Source organism: Musca autumnalis, unplaced genomic scaffold (genome assembly GCF_047663935.1).
Source record: "Musca autumnalis isolate F117 unplaced genomic scaffold, ASM4766393v1 scaffold_2, whole genome shotgun sequence".
Taxonomy (NCBI): Eukaryota; Metazoa; Arthropoda; class Insecta; order Diptera; family Muscidae; genus Musca; species Musca autumnalis.
In genome coordinates, this window is record NW_027411755.1 from 99,362,156 (window position 1) to 99,378,667 (window position 16,512).

A 16,512-nucleotide genomic window follows, 5' to 3' on the forward strand; every position below is an offset into this window, starting at 1 on the left:
GTATAAGGGGAATAACTTACAGAGTGGCAGCTGGATTTCTATTTATCTTAACTAGAGACTTTTCCCTGTATTTAAAAAAAATGGACTTGCCCTTACGGGGCCAACATTAGTAAAACTCAACATAAATTTATAGCAATGATATAAAAAATAGCACAAAAATTCATTTACAAAGAATTTATTTTTAATGAACATAGAAAACGAATTTGAACATGTTTTTTCGTAAGAATATTGTCAATGCCATCAAATATAAGTTTCATTTTGGAAATTGTACATTTACCTCTTAATTTTTTTATAACTTCACTCATAAGCTACGAATGCTTTGCGGATATTTTTTCGTTTTTTAGGTACCATATACAAATCTCAACTTCTTCGACTTAACTTGGCATATTACGGCTGTAAATTGGCAAAAATAATACTGGATGATAAAAATTTAATGTGTTTAGAGAATATTTATTTCAATCGCAATCAAATTTGTCGACAAAAATTTTTCGATTTTTGTCCACGGGCGGATCCACAGTGCGTTTTTTGCTTCTTATTCACTGAGTGCCTGAATAAAGGTTTAAAAATGTTGTATGTAAAAATTATTCATATCTATTACGAAAAAACTAGAACTTAGCCCCGGTCTGTTGTAAACGCCTAGTAACTTTATTTAAAAATGGCGTCATTTATATGGCAGATGTTGACATTGACAATTTAAATCTCAGACGAGGTAAACATGACCCAGCAATACCTGTTCTTCTCCCAGTGCGTAGATAAAGCTATTCACAGCATGTTAATATCTTTCAGCTTAAAGGTAGAAACAGAATTAATCGTTGCTTGCTTTGTACCGATTTACATTAGGCGAGTTTACTTGCGGCAATTTTTCTCGTTCCTTTTTAAACTTGCATCTTACGTTTATAAAGTCAATTCTGCTCCGACAAGTTTTGTTTTCAAAACAATGAAAATAATGTCAAATACGAAAAATATAAAAGGAGTTGTCTGAAAATTGCCGGTACGTGCAATTTTTTCCATTTCCATTCCCCTTACGTGTCTCTCCTGCAAACAGGGACTTGCCACAAGTAAACTTGCCTTATGTAAATTGGGACTTTGCTTATAAAGGAATGCCAGAGCCTCTTTGCAATTCCGCCGGCGTTTCCCCATATAATATGACATTTGAAAGCAAGCAACGATCTGATTCTGTCACGGCCTTAAGAATTTTATGGTTGCCATACCCCACAGTTTATGCCAGATATACGTCGTGTAATTTTATGTTTGTGTATAGAGCGTCAATGCATACGCTCTCATAAGGATATTATTTAGGCACTTTCGTTGATATATTAACTGCCGCCATATTATTGTTTTGTCAAATTATTTTTACTATTCATATAATTGTATAGTTAATATTTATTAGCTATAAAAGCATTTATATATCGAACAGACATTGATGTGCTGTAACAATGTGTTCCGATTTTTTTAAAATGTGCTAAAAATACTGTGAGTTTTAATGTATTTCTTCGCAGTTCGTTTACGTGTTGTGCCTATTGTTTATTTACATGGGATGTACATAGTTGGATACAGTACAAAATCACGAAATAATACATACCTGAAAAAAAATTATTGGAAAAAATAGAGAAATTAAAGACTATATGGAAGTTAAAATATGAAATGTGCTATTAAATTTCACTATGGATACGGTTAAATAACAAAAGTATTACAAAGACCAAAACTATGTTTTGTGTAAATCTCCTGCTATTGGTAAAACAATATTCCGTCAATATATGCAAACTTTATTTATAAGAATATTTTGAGGTGACAATGAAAGTATTGCCACGGGAAAAGCAGTACTATAAAGATAATAATTTTAGCAAATTTTTGTTCTCGTTGTGCATTTTTATGACTTGCGGCTAATAATGGTCTAACAGTCTTGAATGTGGAAAAGTTCAATGATAAAAAAGCCGTTATGGAGGGTCATCAGAAAGATAAACAAGTAATAAAGCATCAGTCAACCGTGCCTACAGAAATATAGTAAAAACACGATTTTTTTGAAATTTTTTCCAGATGTGGATATTGTTGCGGTGATCACGGGAATGTAAAACTTTTCCCGGGCTAGGGACCAGGCTATTTGGCCCGAAAGTCCGGATAAAAAAACCCTGAATCGATTGCAAAACTACGATGACTATGGTGTTCAGGTGATATAGCCCAAACCCGAATTTTTGACCCGGGTTTTCCATAAAACCCTCAAAAAACGAAAACGGATCCATTTCCAAAATGGTGCTTTATGTTGTAATACCTTATCTGGGCCCAGAGATATGGCCCTTAGAATCTTGACAACCAGTTCTGTTCTTCGGTGAAATGCAATAGATGTCAGGAGTGGATGCATATAAGGGGTTGCAAGCAAGCTTTTGGAAGGTCATAACCGTCGGTCTTGGGGGACATTTATGCTCATGAGATGTGACATTCGGTCCTCGGATACGACCAGAAAGGTACAGCGCTGGCTGAGCAGATTGATGGCTATACGTTTTGCTCGGTCAAGGACGCTCCTACCAGAATTAGAGGAGATTCTCACAGTTCGCCAGACAATCATAGTGTACAAATGACGTTACCTAGCAACCCGTCAGAGCATCTCCCCATAAAACACCCGATTTCATCACCTCTGAACCCCGCACATTCGTCAATCATAAGAAAGCTGATTGGCCAGGTTTCAGAGAGTTCACCAATCACCGCTTCAGGGAACTGCCCAGTCCTTCTGATGTTCGGGTAGCGGAAAGGACTTTCCGAGACATCATCACTGATGTAGCCGATCGCCATATACACTGGTGTGCGAAATAATAGAGCCACAATCGTCACAATGCATTTAAACGTCTCTAAAACAATTCCGAGCAGTGTGTTATGGCGGATTTTGCATATATATAATAAAATAGTATTCCATAAATAAAATTCAATCAGTATTTGTCAATGTTGTATTGGACAGGGCAATTATATGACCGGGACTATAAGGAGGTGTGAAAAATAACAGAGCTAACCTAAGTTAACACGAATATTTCTTAAGAAAATTGTAATTTGACCATTAAAATCTTAGAAGAAAAGTATGTTATCCTTCCTAGCATTATTTTCCAGAATAAATTCCGCACCTCTTATTACAATTTATACACCGGAAGGGGCTGAAACCCCATGCTGGCCTAGAAATTATGATAATACCTTTAAAGGACCTACACTATACCTTAAATATCGTAATCGGCTAATCTACAAGCAAATCATAAGAAGAGTTGCAAAATTGGAGCCGGTATAGGTGAATTGTGGGCAACGGTTAAGTCACTCTCGAACCCTGGAAGAAGGGAAGATAGGACCTCAGTCACGTTTGGCGACGTTACATTGACTGACCCGAAGAGGTGTGCAAGTTATTTCAGTCGACAGTTTGTCGAGCACCCCGAGAGTGACAGGGCTGACAGGGCAAAGTCTGAAACGTTGCATAATCACTTATATGTGTGGACGCCAGTCACATGGAATTCGGGAACAAGAAGTCCAAACCCCGCAGAGTGAAACAGGGAGTTCCCCAAGGTGGGGCGATTTCTTCGGAACTGTTTATAAGATCAAAGTATCTATCGCAACTGAGGAGCGTCAGCTACAAACCAGAGTAGTTTTGGCTCAACTACTCTAGGAATATTGCAGTCGCCTAAATTCTTATTGGGAGGATATAGATCGTGCCTACGGCCGGTGCACAGTGCAAAGTATGGGAACTTTAGTGAAACTTTACTCAAAAATTAAAGTACTTAGAACTAATGAGATTCTTGTTGAATTTCATTGCTAAGTATCCCATGACAAATGCCCCATATTCAGTTTTGCGATTTACCCCACGAAACAACTAGAAATACACTTAACAGTTGCATTTTTGTTTTACAATATTTATTTCCCTTAAAAATTGCTTCTAGCTTTGCTCAAGTAATAGAGTGATACAAACAAATGTTAAGTTAGTTGACTATATTTTTTTGTCGCTGTTATCATTTCCCAGCAAAATGTTCGATAGACAAATCATGAGTTAAATCATGGTTGCAAGTGACATGGCATCGATGAAAATTCACCGATGAAATTTACAATGGAGTGACACACGCTTTCACGAATTCATTGTCATTGCATTTTGAATTTTGAATACAATACATAGATGATATCTATCACCAGATGTAATTTTCTTTATTTTTATGTTATTTTCGAGATTATTGTCTTTATGTCTTTTTAAATATATTATATGTGCCAATCTCTGCACCAGGCTCATCATTTGGGGAATCTAGTATAAATTTGGATTCTATTATTTTTAAACAGTTTATTTTGTAACAGTTACCATGTTTTGGTCTCTCATTTGTACTTATTTAGATGGTTTTTATTCTAAACAGAACATATTGTTACATAATATATTTCCAAACGCACCGATCTTCTACTATGCTTCTCCAATTTTGGATGCCAATTTTTGTGACATAAATTTCAACTTGGTCTTTTTTTCCATTGGAGTTTTGTCGTAAAATGGTTCTCATTCATATGCCGGTGTCTTTATTCATACTCTTGACATGACCCAGCCAACGCAATAGTTGCAGCTCGATACTATACTATATCGGTGTCGGTTCGGTATTTAGGTATTTTTAATTCCACAAAAAGCAACCAGGTTTCCAAACACAACATATATTTTTCATTTTGTTTTATAACAATTAACATAGTACTTTTATTCAAAATATGTAAATTTTGCCACTATCGATCACTTTCATCTGACTTTTATTTTCATTTTAACAATTGCCTTTGCAAGTAAACAATTATTCGGGTACATGATTATTTGATCATTTATTGTACTTATAATTTTATTTAAACTCATCAATATTATGACAAAGATCGCATCTTTCACCACTTCATTTGCACTCATGAAAATTCGATGAGAAAGATCGGATCTTTCACGACTTCAATTGCGCTCATGAAAATTCAATGAAAAGGATCGGATCTTTCACGACTCCAGTCAAGGCTAGGTTATGTTTGGGGATTTGCAGCCACTAATTTGTGACTGCGTCACTGGGAGACCTTCCCGTCCATTTTGATCTTCCGAGGGATGTGCTGTAAAGAACAGAAAAGAAAGGGGCAAAAATAAAAAGGAAGCTATGAAAGAATAAAAGAAGTAATTAAGTAGAAAATTTTAGAAGGGAAAAATAGTTTTAGAGAAGGAAAAGTTTAGGTGGTGATGGTTGGTAGAATATTTGAAATGCGGTTTACGTGTTCAGGTTGCGCTGTCCCAGCCACTTCAGATTTCTGATGTCGTAGATTACAGCAGTTTCCACAGTTGAATAGAAGGTTAGACACGGTGGAAAGTGAACACCCACAAATCTATGCCGTCTACGAGACAGGGCTGGACATCGACACAGGAGGTGCTCGATCGTCTCCATCTCCTCCTCATCCTCACAGAGTCTGCAATAATCAGTAACATCCTCATCCCATTTGATGGGAAAGGCCCTGATAAAGCAGTGTCCAGTGATAACTCCCATATGTGAACTCTGAAAAAAATCACAAAAGAATAGTCAGTCTCCAACAAAATTCAGAAAAGAAATCCTAGAAACAAGAAATATTGTAAATATCAAATTATAACTTATTTTGAAGCACACAATTCACACGAACTTTAACACAAACAGCAAACCCTTCTTACTATTAGATTTTTATTTCTTATTTATCTGAATAATTCTTTTTTTCAATTCAGTTTCATTTCTTCCAATTCAATTTCAATGGGTTCTTTCATTTATTTCACCAAGTCAGTCTGTTTATTAGTTTTTCTTCTTTCAAACACAAACACCAAATGAAAACAAAAACCAATTCAATTTGAATCGGTTCTTTCATTTCTTTCACCAAGTCTGTTTATTATTATTTTTTCTTCTAACTTTCAAACACAAACAAACACCAAAAGTAAACATCGAACTCGTTTGAATCGAACCATTTTGTTTCGTGGTTTGAGTCTAGACTCTAGAGCAAACCCGTTCGTTGGTATTGATATGGTTACGAAGTTTTTCGGCAAATCACACACACGCGACCCGAACGCAAAGTAAGAGAGCAAATGTTTTGATTTTTATACCCTCAGCCTTTAGGCTAAGGAGGGTACACTTTGATACGATGAAAATGTGCCTCATCGAAATAATGGTTTTAGACCATAGCCGACCAAGAAGAGCGAGCGCTTAAATTGTTTATGTGTGGGTAAAATTACAATGACAGAACAGAACAGGGTGATGATTTTCATATTGAAATGAAAAACACAGGAAAAAAGTTGTCACGGCGTGTTAGCGTTCAGAGTCAAACATAGTGGTGGGTGTGTGGATTCGAATCGTCGGCTTTCCTTTTTCATTTGCATTATAGATCATAAAAAAGCTCGATTAATAAATTAAAAAAAAAAAAAAAATACTAAAAATGATCTTCGCCTAAAAAGGCAAAATTTTCAAATAGAAAAAATATATTGTTGGCGCGTTCGCTTTGTATGGCTAAAATTAAAAATAATATACAGTGAATCACAGTCAAAAGTACCACTTCAGTTTCTTTTATTAAAACTGCGATTGCTAAGAGTTAATTAATGATAGCGATTTCAACTTTAAAATTTCGTCAAATGCATTGAACAAATTGTCTACGGTTCTAATATAAATTAGCATTTGACTTGTGTCCCTTATATCAGTGCTTTCATCAAAGCAAACAGATACATATACCGCATTTCGAATCCTCTCCTTTGTTTATATACATTTTTTATTGCTGCATTTGTTGCATTGCAGACGAGGCATTCTGCGTCATTAAAAATATTAATACAAAACAAAAAATCATTTTCAAATTCTTCCCTCCACATATTTGCTGTACAACTGCAAAATCTTTTCAGTGTACCCAAAAAAAAAAAAAAAAAAAAAAAAATAAAGCGGCATCAACCTGCTTGCATGACATTCAGTACAAGACTGAAGTAAAAAAATCAAAACATTTGCTCTCTTACTTTGCGTTCGGGTCGCGTGTGTGTGATTTGCCGAAAAACTTCGTAACCATATCAATACCTACGAACGGGTTTGTTTTAGACCCCAAGTATGTTTGGACGAAATGTGTTTCAGACAATTTGGAGTCATTCTAGCCATGTCCGTCCGTCTGTCTGTCTGTCCTGCTGGCTGGAGCGCACGATAACTCTCGAACGGATTAACCGATTCGGTTCAAATTTTGGTTTTCGTAATATTTTGCCCAAACTTAGTTTAAGTTCGAAGATGAGCTACATCGGTCCACTCCTTCCGGTACCTCCCCCACAAAAGTTCGAAAATGTTCGGAAAGTTTGTGCGCACGATAATTCTTGAAGGGAGTGACCGATTTGGTCCATACTTTGTGTAGCGTAAACTTTCTACCAGAGTAATATGAGGTTCCAATATGGTCTCAATAGGTCGACTCCTTCGGGTACCTCCCACACAAAATTTCGGAAAAGTTCAGTTTAGGGCCATCTCTCGAATCGCTTTGATTTTTGTTTTAGCAACTTGTATTCACTGCCCTCCATACGCTGGTACAAGTTTCATCAGGGGCAAGTCCATACTTCCTGAGAAAATAGCATGAAAGTTGCACAAAACCCCTATGACATCGTGTGAGGTGGTTGAAGTGCAAGATAACTCTCGAACGGATCTGCCGATTCGGTCCAAAATATGGCCTTAGCAAATTTTGTCCAAACATAGTTTAAGTTTGAAGATAAGCCATATCGGTCCACTCCTTCAGGTACCTCCCCCACAAAAGTTCAAAATTGTTCGGAAAAATTGTGCGTACGGTAACTCTTGAAGGGAGTGGCCGAATTGGTCTAATATATCTACCAGATATAGATCAGGTTCAAATATGGACTATATTTGTCCACTCCATCCGGTACCTCCCACACAAAATTTCGGATAAGTTCACTTTAAGACATGCTCTCGAATCACTTTAATTTTTGTTGAAGCAACTTTCATTCGCTTCCTCAATTACGATGGTAAAAATTTTTTTAGGGGAAAGTCCATACTTCTTGAGCAAACAGCCCGAAGGGTGTAGAAACCCCCTATGGCACCATATGTTTGTGGCTGGAGATCCACTTCCATAACGGTCAATGTCGATCCTTCCTTTTAGTATCTCCTCCGCAAAACTTTTGATCTTTAATCCTAATTAACATTTTTGTCAGTTCAAACGCCCAACAATTGTAAAACCCCCTAGATACATACGTATTTTGGGAAAAAATTGTTTCAATATGAACAGGCTGAGGGTATATCTCTGTCGGCAAAGCCGACTGATTCTTTTTTACTTGTTTTACTTCAGTCTTGTACTGAATGTCATGCAAGCAGGTTGATGCCGCTTTATTTGTTTTTTTTTGGGTACACTGAAAAGATTTTGCAGTTGTACAGCAAATATGTGGAGGGAAGAATTTGAAAATAATTTTTTGTTTTGTATTAATATTTTTAATGACGCAGAATGCCTCGTCTGCAATGCAACAATAAAAAATGTATGTATGCTTAGAAAGTCTTTAAAAATCATTTTTATATACAATTTGTTTTTTCTCTCAAAAAAATTGGCGTACAGAAATAAGGCCCCAGGAAATAACACCCCAAATTGAAAATGAAAATAGGCCCCAAACAGGTATATGAAAAACAACAACAAAACTTTTGGGGTCTAATTTCGTCTTTTTGGGACCTGTTTTCATTTAACTGTTGGGGCCAAATTGTCTTCACCACAAGTAAATCGAAAATTTGAAAATCAAATTGGGGTCTAAATAATATTGGGGCCTAATAGAATTTTTCATTAGGGCCTTTTTGCACATGTTTGGGGCCTAAATATATTTTAGTGTTTAACAAAAACAAGAAATTGGGGTGCATTTTCTAAAGTTTTTATTAAGATATGATCAAAAAATGGGGTGCAATTTCGAAAACTTTATTAAGAAAAAAGCGAAAAAATTAAAGGACTCAAAATAACAATAATTTTTAGTAATAATAAGCAAAAGTAAACACTCATTTCATAGAATTCAACAAATTATATGATAAGTAATAATAATTGGTAATAATTATTACTAATGTTGCAGATTTTGACAGTTGTGTAAAGGAAAAGCTGCCGACAAAATGTTTCAGCAACATTAAGAAATAAAAAAGATACACCTATTAACAATGTTTAATTTATATACCTCATCTTCCACTGGGAGCATATTTGTGCATATAGCGTTTTCTTCACACACCATCCTATTTAAAAATGCTAAGGCATTTATTTTTCCTTTTTTACAGAGGAAGGAAGGGAAATATATTTAAAAACAGTCTACCTTTAGCATTCATCATGAACGGTCGATTAGTGTTACGCGCGTATCTACCATCAACATTGATTGCACATAAAAAAGACTTTTCTTACAAACTCATTTTTTGTTCTCATTCATAATTTTCGGAGATAAAGGGTGCTGAATAAATTTTGACAAGTGATAAGATAAACAATTATGTCGTCCTCTTCCGGAGGAAATTACTACGGGATCTTGGATCCCGGGGGGGCTTCCCCCAAAAGGAAACGGCCAAAAAACCATACATCATATAGTTTGGGGAATTCAATGGATTATCCTGAACTAGTGCAACCGAGATCTAAAAAAGCCTGTCCTAAATATGTCACTCTAAAAACCACAAACCCAGACAAACCAATCAAAAATTACAATTTCTTCTTGATTTCGAAAGCCATTAAAGGAATTTCTAGTGAGCCCTTGCTCAAAATTACTCTCACAAGAGACGGAAACCTACTACTACTAACTAAAAATGAAGCTCAAGCTAATCGTTTCGTAAAAGCAAAAACTCTAGGTGGAATTTGTGACATTGAATGTGCTTTACATTCCAAGCTAAATACCATCAAAGGATTTGTTAGGAGTGAACTGCTCACCGAACTTTCAGAACAAGAGATAGTAGATGGTTTTAAAATGCAAGGAGTAATTGATTGCAAAAAATCACATCGTATCGAGATGGAATAGTGTCCAATACACCTTCATGTATCTTGAGTTTCAATCTATACGATTTACCAGATACAATTGATATTGGAATCATAAGCATAAAGGTTAAAGCTTATTTCCCTGATCCTATGCAATGTAAAAATTGCTTTAAACTGGGTCACACCAAAAAATATTGTACAAAAGATCCAATATGTGAGGTATGCTCGGCTACTGTTCATGATCCTACACCCTGTTTGAAGCTCAACTGCATAAATTGCAATCACTCTCACAGAGCAAACAACAAAAAATGTCCCGTGTTTCAACAAAGGAAAGAAGTATTAAAACACCAAACCACAAACAAATGCTCATTCAAAGAGGCTCTACAAAACACTCCCAAAACTGACACATTTGATATCCCAACCGAAACACTAGAAGAAGCAACCGCAGCAAGAAAAAAGAGGTTTAGCCAATAGTGCAAACAGCAGTACCGTTACTGAGAATAAGAAAACAGATAGTACAGAAAACTCAACAAAAACAAATCCTAAAACAACAGAAACAACTAAACCTAACAACAGCAATACTTCATCAAAACCCACATCATCATCACAAACCAACACAACAAAAACAAATAAAGATCAAAGCACTTCAAGCTCACACTCAAAATCAAAACCCACAACACAAAAAACTACAATAAACAAAGAGAAACTATTAGAGAGCTTTCACTCTAAAATAGAATCACTCTCTCAGAGTAGCTCAACTTCTCAAAATAATGTATCTGACAACAATACACAAATCACATCAAATGTATCTGCAAAAAAACAAATACCTACAGCAAAAATTGTATCCAGAAGATCAGAAATCGATGGTGACATCGATATGACAGATTAATAATATCTGTCAATTTTCTTTTCGCATCTTTTTTTATTTTATTTTATTTCCATTATGACTGACTTCAAAATTGCCCAGTGGAATATAAAAGGTCTAATTAATAATTACAGAGATCTGCAACTGCTGATCAAAGACCACAATCCTCATTTTCTATCATTGCAAGAAACACATTTACCCATCCAAACAAACCCAATTCCACCAAAACATTTCATCGCATACTCATCTAATCACATCAATAACACAACCGCTAAAGGTGGATTAGCCATATTCATCAAGAACAACATACCTCATAGAAGGGTATTCAACTCATCTAAACTACTAAACATAGCTATTGAGGTCAACTTAAAAATTAAATTTACAGTAATCTCATTATACATTCACCCAAATGAGAATTTTGCAGCCAACGACGTATTGGATCTTTTCCAAAACATAAATACTCCAGTTATACTTGTCGGCGATGTCAATTGCTGGAATGTCTTGTGGGGCTCTAGCAAAAACAACACAAAAGGAGTTATATTTGAGAACGCGATAAATACTCATAACCTTTGCATCATAAATGATGGGAAGCCAACACACTTGTCGACACACAATACGTTTACCAACATTGATGTCGTTTGCTGTTCACCTGGCCTTCTACCAGTTATTTCAAGTTCAACACTAAATGATCTGTATAACAGCGATCATTTCCCTGTCATCACCACACTTAATACGGACACAAATTCAGCGAAAACCACGTCCACTTTTAAATATGATTTCAAAAAGGCAGATTGGGACTCATATCAGCAAACGGTTGATGGAATTTTAACAAATAAATACTTAGGCGGTAACCCTAATCAAGTCAATGCAGTTATTACAAAATTAGTTAGAACTGCTGCAAGTCGAAATATACCTGTAAAACATTACAAGAGAAATAAAAAATATGTCCCTTGGTGGAATAAAGATCTTAATACACTACGCAATGACAAAGTGAAAAAACTCCGTATTTTTCAAAGAAGACCAATTTTCGAAAATCTTACTATATACAAGATAGCAAATGCAAAATTCAGGTATGAAAACAAGAAGGCAAAGACCATTTGTTTTGAAAAATTTACAAAAACAATAAGTAGGGATACGCCACTATCAATTGTATGGGGCAAAATAAACAAGATTTCCAGCAGATGCTCTATGCATACATTTACAATAATCGAAACAAATAACGGCACTTTATCAGACCCAACAGATATTGCAAATTATTTTGGTGATCGCTGGTCAAATGAATCTTCTAACAACAATTTTCATTTGGATTTCTGCTATGCAAAAAATGCTTTGCCAAATAAATACACCAACTCACCTGGTAACAAACATGCATCAATGATAGAGCAAAGTATAACTTTGAATGAAATAACATATGCTTTGAAAAAGGTTAAAGGAAGTACGCCGGGGCATGATCGCATCTCATATTGCATGATCCAAAACCTGTCTAATTATGGCTGTTCTAGACTACTCTCCTTATATAATTTAGTTCTCGATACAGGAATAATTCCCCACTCATGGAAACTAGCTTTAGTTTCAGCAATACCCAAACCTAACAAGATTAAAACGGATTTCTCCAGTTACCGACCCATATCGTTACTACCATGCATATCTAAATTACTGGAAAGAATAATTTCGAAAAGAATCGCATGGTTTCTAAAATCTCGTAAACTTGTTGCTTTAAATCAAGTGGCTTTTAAAGAAAAACTAGGTTGCACAGACGCCTTGTTGCATATTGATTACTTTGTAACTAAGGGCTTGTCGTCAAAGAATCACACCTCTATATTAGCAATCGATTTCGAGAAAGCTTTTGACCGCATAGGGGCTCATGTCATATTAGATGCCTTGGCATCGTGGGGAATTGGATCAAACATTTTAAATTACATCAAGTCATTCCTGACAAATCGCCATTTTCGCGTAAAGATAAACAACCATTTGTCACAACAATACCCTTTACACAATGGAATACCGCAAGGATCGCCTCTCTCGGTTGTTCTTTTTCAAATTGCGTTTAACCAAATAAGTGCTATCATAAACAAACACAACAAAATATATCACTGCTTATATGCCGATGATTTGTACATACTGAGCCTCAACAAAAACAACGATGGTACTATCGCCCTTTTTTACCGACGTTCTGAATGAAATAACCGCCTGGACAAAAACATCAGGCGCTAAAATTTCACCAGCCAAATCTTCAGTACTGCATATCTGTAGGAAACATAGATGTATTCCTCCAGAATTATCGATTAATGGCACAATTTTTCCTCGCGTCGACAAATTAAAAATACTTGGCATTATTTTTGAAAAAAAATTACCGTTGGAATAATCACATTCTTAATCTTAAAAAGAGTCTTGCACACAGAGTAAATATTATCAAGTATCTATCTGGACGGAGCTATGCCCATATAACAACACTTAAATATCTGGTCAAAACTCTGGTTCTAAGCAAAATTGACTATGGGCTCTTTCTGTATGGAAACACTCCAAAATCAACTATAAAACATATAAAATCTGCTTACCATGAAAGCATTAGGTCCAGCATTTATGCCTTCAGAACTACGCCTATAAGTATTCTCTATATAGAATCAGGACTGCCTTCCTTAGAAGATCGGTTTACCGAATCAATAAATATGCTCGTACCAAAAATTTTGTCAACCAATTCATCTATCATAGATGAAATAGTACCAAAAATTATTTCTGCCAAGCGGATACCTAAAATACCATCAGTGATGTATAATTGCATACACAATAACATTCTGGACTTCAAAGAGAAATTGCCACATTACAAAGCGAAATATTCTTTTTGGATGTATACTGAAGTTAATTGTGATCAACGTCTCACTAAATATACGAGCAGCTTTTTTACGACTTCTTATCAAAACATACTAATTGGGATTGCCTTTATACGGATGCGTCTAAGAACATGTGGTCTACTGCATATGCAGTTGTCAATACAACTGGACATACACTAGGATTTAAAATATTAAATAATTCATCTTCAATTTTTACTGCCGAGGCAGCTGGAGTTTTACACGCACTTAACATTGCCAAGGAGTCAAATAAAAAAACTATTATATTTACAGATAGTTTATCTGTTTTAAAAGCAGTTTCAAACTTCTCCAATGAGAAATGGATCTCTATTAACATTATACGAGACACATTATTAGATAACAAAAATAAAATGTCCCTTTTCTGGGTTCCTGGACACGTTGGACTTAGTGGAAATGTATATGCCGATTCGGCCGCTAAATATGCCTGCTCGGCGCCTCTTCTGACCGATGCACTAATTGAAAAAATTGACTTAAAAAAACAAAATCCGAAATTCGTCAACTTTTCTCAATGAAATATAAAAACTATCAACACCATCACTATAATATCATAAACCCTGACAACATAGTTCCTATTTTTCCCTGCAATCTTGGAAAAAAAACTAATCCGCATATTCTCTCGCCTGTGCATGGGACATACACTTTCTACACACCTGCATCCAATTGATAAAAACACTGATAACAAATGCCAAAAATGTAATAACACTTGTACGGTCGAACACATTCTAAGCCAATGCAGATTTCTAAATCAACAGCATATCAACATACTTCATGGCAAAGGACTGGATATTTTAAAAACACCTACCACGGAAAATGTCGAAGCAGTATACAAATTCATATCTTATTACAAATTAGCTATTTAATACCCACCTATTATAAAGAAACATGTAACTTAGTTAAAGTATTATAGCTGATGGCCTTAGCTGCTAATGCTATAATTGTATTCCATATTTATTATATATTCAATATATGATAAATTCAATAAATAAATAAATAATATTTAAAAAAATCGCGCGATTTTTTAAATATATTTTTCTTCAGCTACTCTCCTAATTCTGTTTGACTTGACTTGGAGAGAAAAAATATTTTTCTTCAGCTACTCTCCACTTTTTCTAATTCTGTTTGATTTTTTAAATTATTTTTTTAAAACATTTTTCTTCAGCTACTTTCCATTTCTTTCTATTTCTGTTTGACTTGATTTGGAGATATGGAGTAGTTAAAGTCAGTCTCGGGTTTGTTTGGTTTTTGGTCAGACCGAAATTTGTCCACACCTTTTCGAGCATGAATGCTTCAACTATTTGATGGGGAGTTTTTGGAGCCGGCACAAATTTTTTGCTAACGATGTGATGCAAACTTCTTTGTATTTTGTTAAAATATATACATACTTTGTGATTCTTGCTGATACTATAAAAATATATACATACATATATGTATATAGAAATTGGTACAGAAATACTCACTTATCACAATGTTTCTGAAAAACATTACGAACGGTACTTGATACCGACGATCCACTTCCCAAAGATTTTGCGATTCCTACGCAATCGTCTTTAATTTTAGTTGGCGTTTTTTATTGTTGGACTGCAGAATTTTACATCTTTGTGTTTATTTTAGCTTTAGTCCATATTTTGTTGTATTCAAGTATTTGAATAACAACAAAATGTTTTACAGTGGATATGAAATTGATTAGTTGCGGGCGGAGGGTAGGGAATACTATAGTTTCAGTTGTCACCAAACAACTTCATCAGTTCCCTTTTCCGCCGACTCTGTATCGATAAACAGGTCAATAAGCCCATCCAGCAAATTAAACAAAATGAGAAATTTGCTATATGGCCCTAAAACTGATTACCCTACAATTTGAGTCGAACTAAAGAATTTCATATCCACCACTGTTTTTTATGTCGTCTTTGCTTTGCAAAGAATACGAACATAGGAGTGTTGCTTCAATAAGCGGGGGTAAAACAACGAGAAAGTTGTTGTTTTTGCATTACGCATTGATCAACAAGGCCGTGCTGATGCCTATTATTGTTGTTGGCGTTTTTTATTGTTGGACTGCAGAATTTTACATCTTTGTGTTTATTTCAGCTTTAGTCCATATTTTGTTGTATTCAAGTATTTGAATAACAACAAAATGTTTTACAGTGGATATGAAATTGATTAGTTGCGGGCGGAGGGTAGGGAATACTATAGTTTCAGTTGTCACCAAACAACTTCATCAGTTCCCTTTTCCGCCGACTCTGTATCGATAAACAGGTCAATAAGCCCATCCAGCAAATTAAACAAAATGAGAAATTTGCTATATGGCCCTAAAACTGATTACCCTACAATTTGAGTCGAACTAAAGAATTTCATATCCACCACTGTTTTTTATGTCGTCTTTGCTTTGCAAAGAATACGAACATAGGAGTGTTGCTTCAGTTGCGAGAAAGTTGTTGTTTTTGCATTACGCATTGATCAACAAGGCCGTGCTGATGCCTATTATTGTTGTTGGCGTTTTTTATTGTTGGACTGCAGAATTTTACATCTTTGTGTTTATTTCAGCTTTAGTCCATATTTTGTTGTATTCAAGTATTTGAATAACAACAAAATGTTTTACAGTGGATATGAAATTGATTAGTTGCGGGCGGAGGGTAGGGAATACTATAGTTTCAGTTGTCTATCGATACAGAGTCGGCGGAAAAGGGAACTGATGAAGTAGTTTGGTGACAACTGAAACTATAGTATTCCCTAATCAACTAATCAATTTCGTATCCACTGTAAAACATTTTGTTGTTATTCATTGGGGCATAATTTTTTTGGGGCCAAATTTCCTAGTTTGGGGCCTTTTTGTATTGGGGCAATTTTTCAAATTGTAAAAACACCCCAAAAATT

The 16,512-nt window shown here is 35.3% G+C and overlaps 1 protein-coding gene and 1 long non-coding RNA gene across 5 annotated transcripts in view; both read left to right on the plus strand.

The window, feature by feature from the left end:
• The window catches only part of Utx (Utx histone demethylase), a 420,122-nt gene that overhangs the window by 87,654 nt on the left and 315,956 nt on the right, over window positions 1-16,512 (plus strand). For 2 of the 4 annotated variants that reach the window (XM_073968617.1, XM_073968619.1), the window contains exon 1: window positions 1,215-1,473. The exons of 1 other annotated variant lie outside the window; for it this stretch is intronic. The gene's annotated coding sequence lies outside the window, so the exon portion shown is untranslated. Of the gene's footprint in view, window positions 1-1,214; window positions 1,735-16,512 lie in introns of those variants that run through there. One more of the 4 variants, XM_073968618.1, reaches the window with a different exon arrangement.
• LOC141394356 (uncharacterized) lies at window positions 1,732-5,544 on the plus strand. Its single transcript, XR_012410377.1, has 2 exons — window positions 1,732-1,966; window positions 2,038-5,544. It is a non-coding gene; the product is annotated as an uncharacterized lncRNA (long non-coding RNA).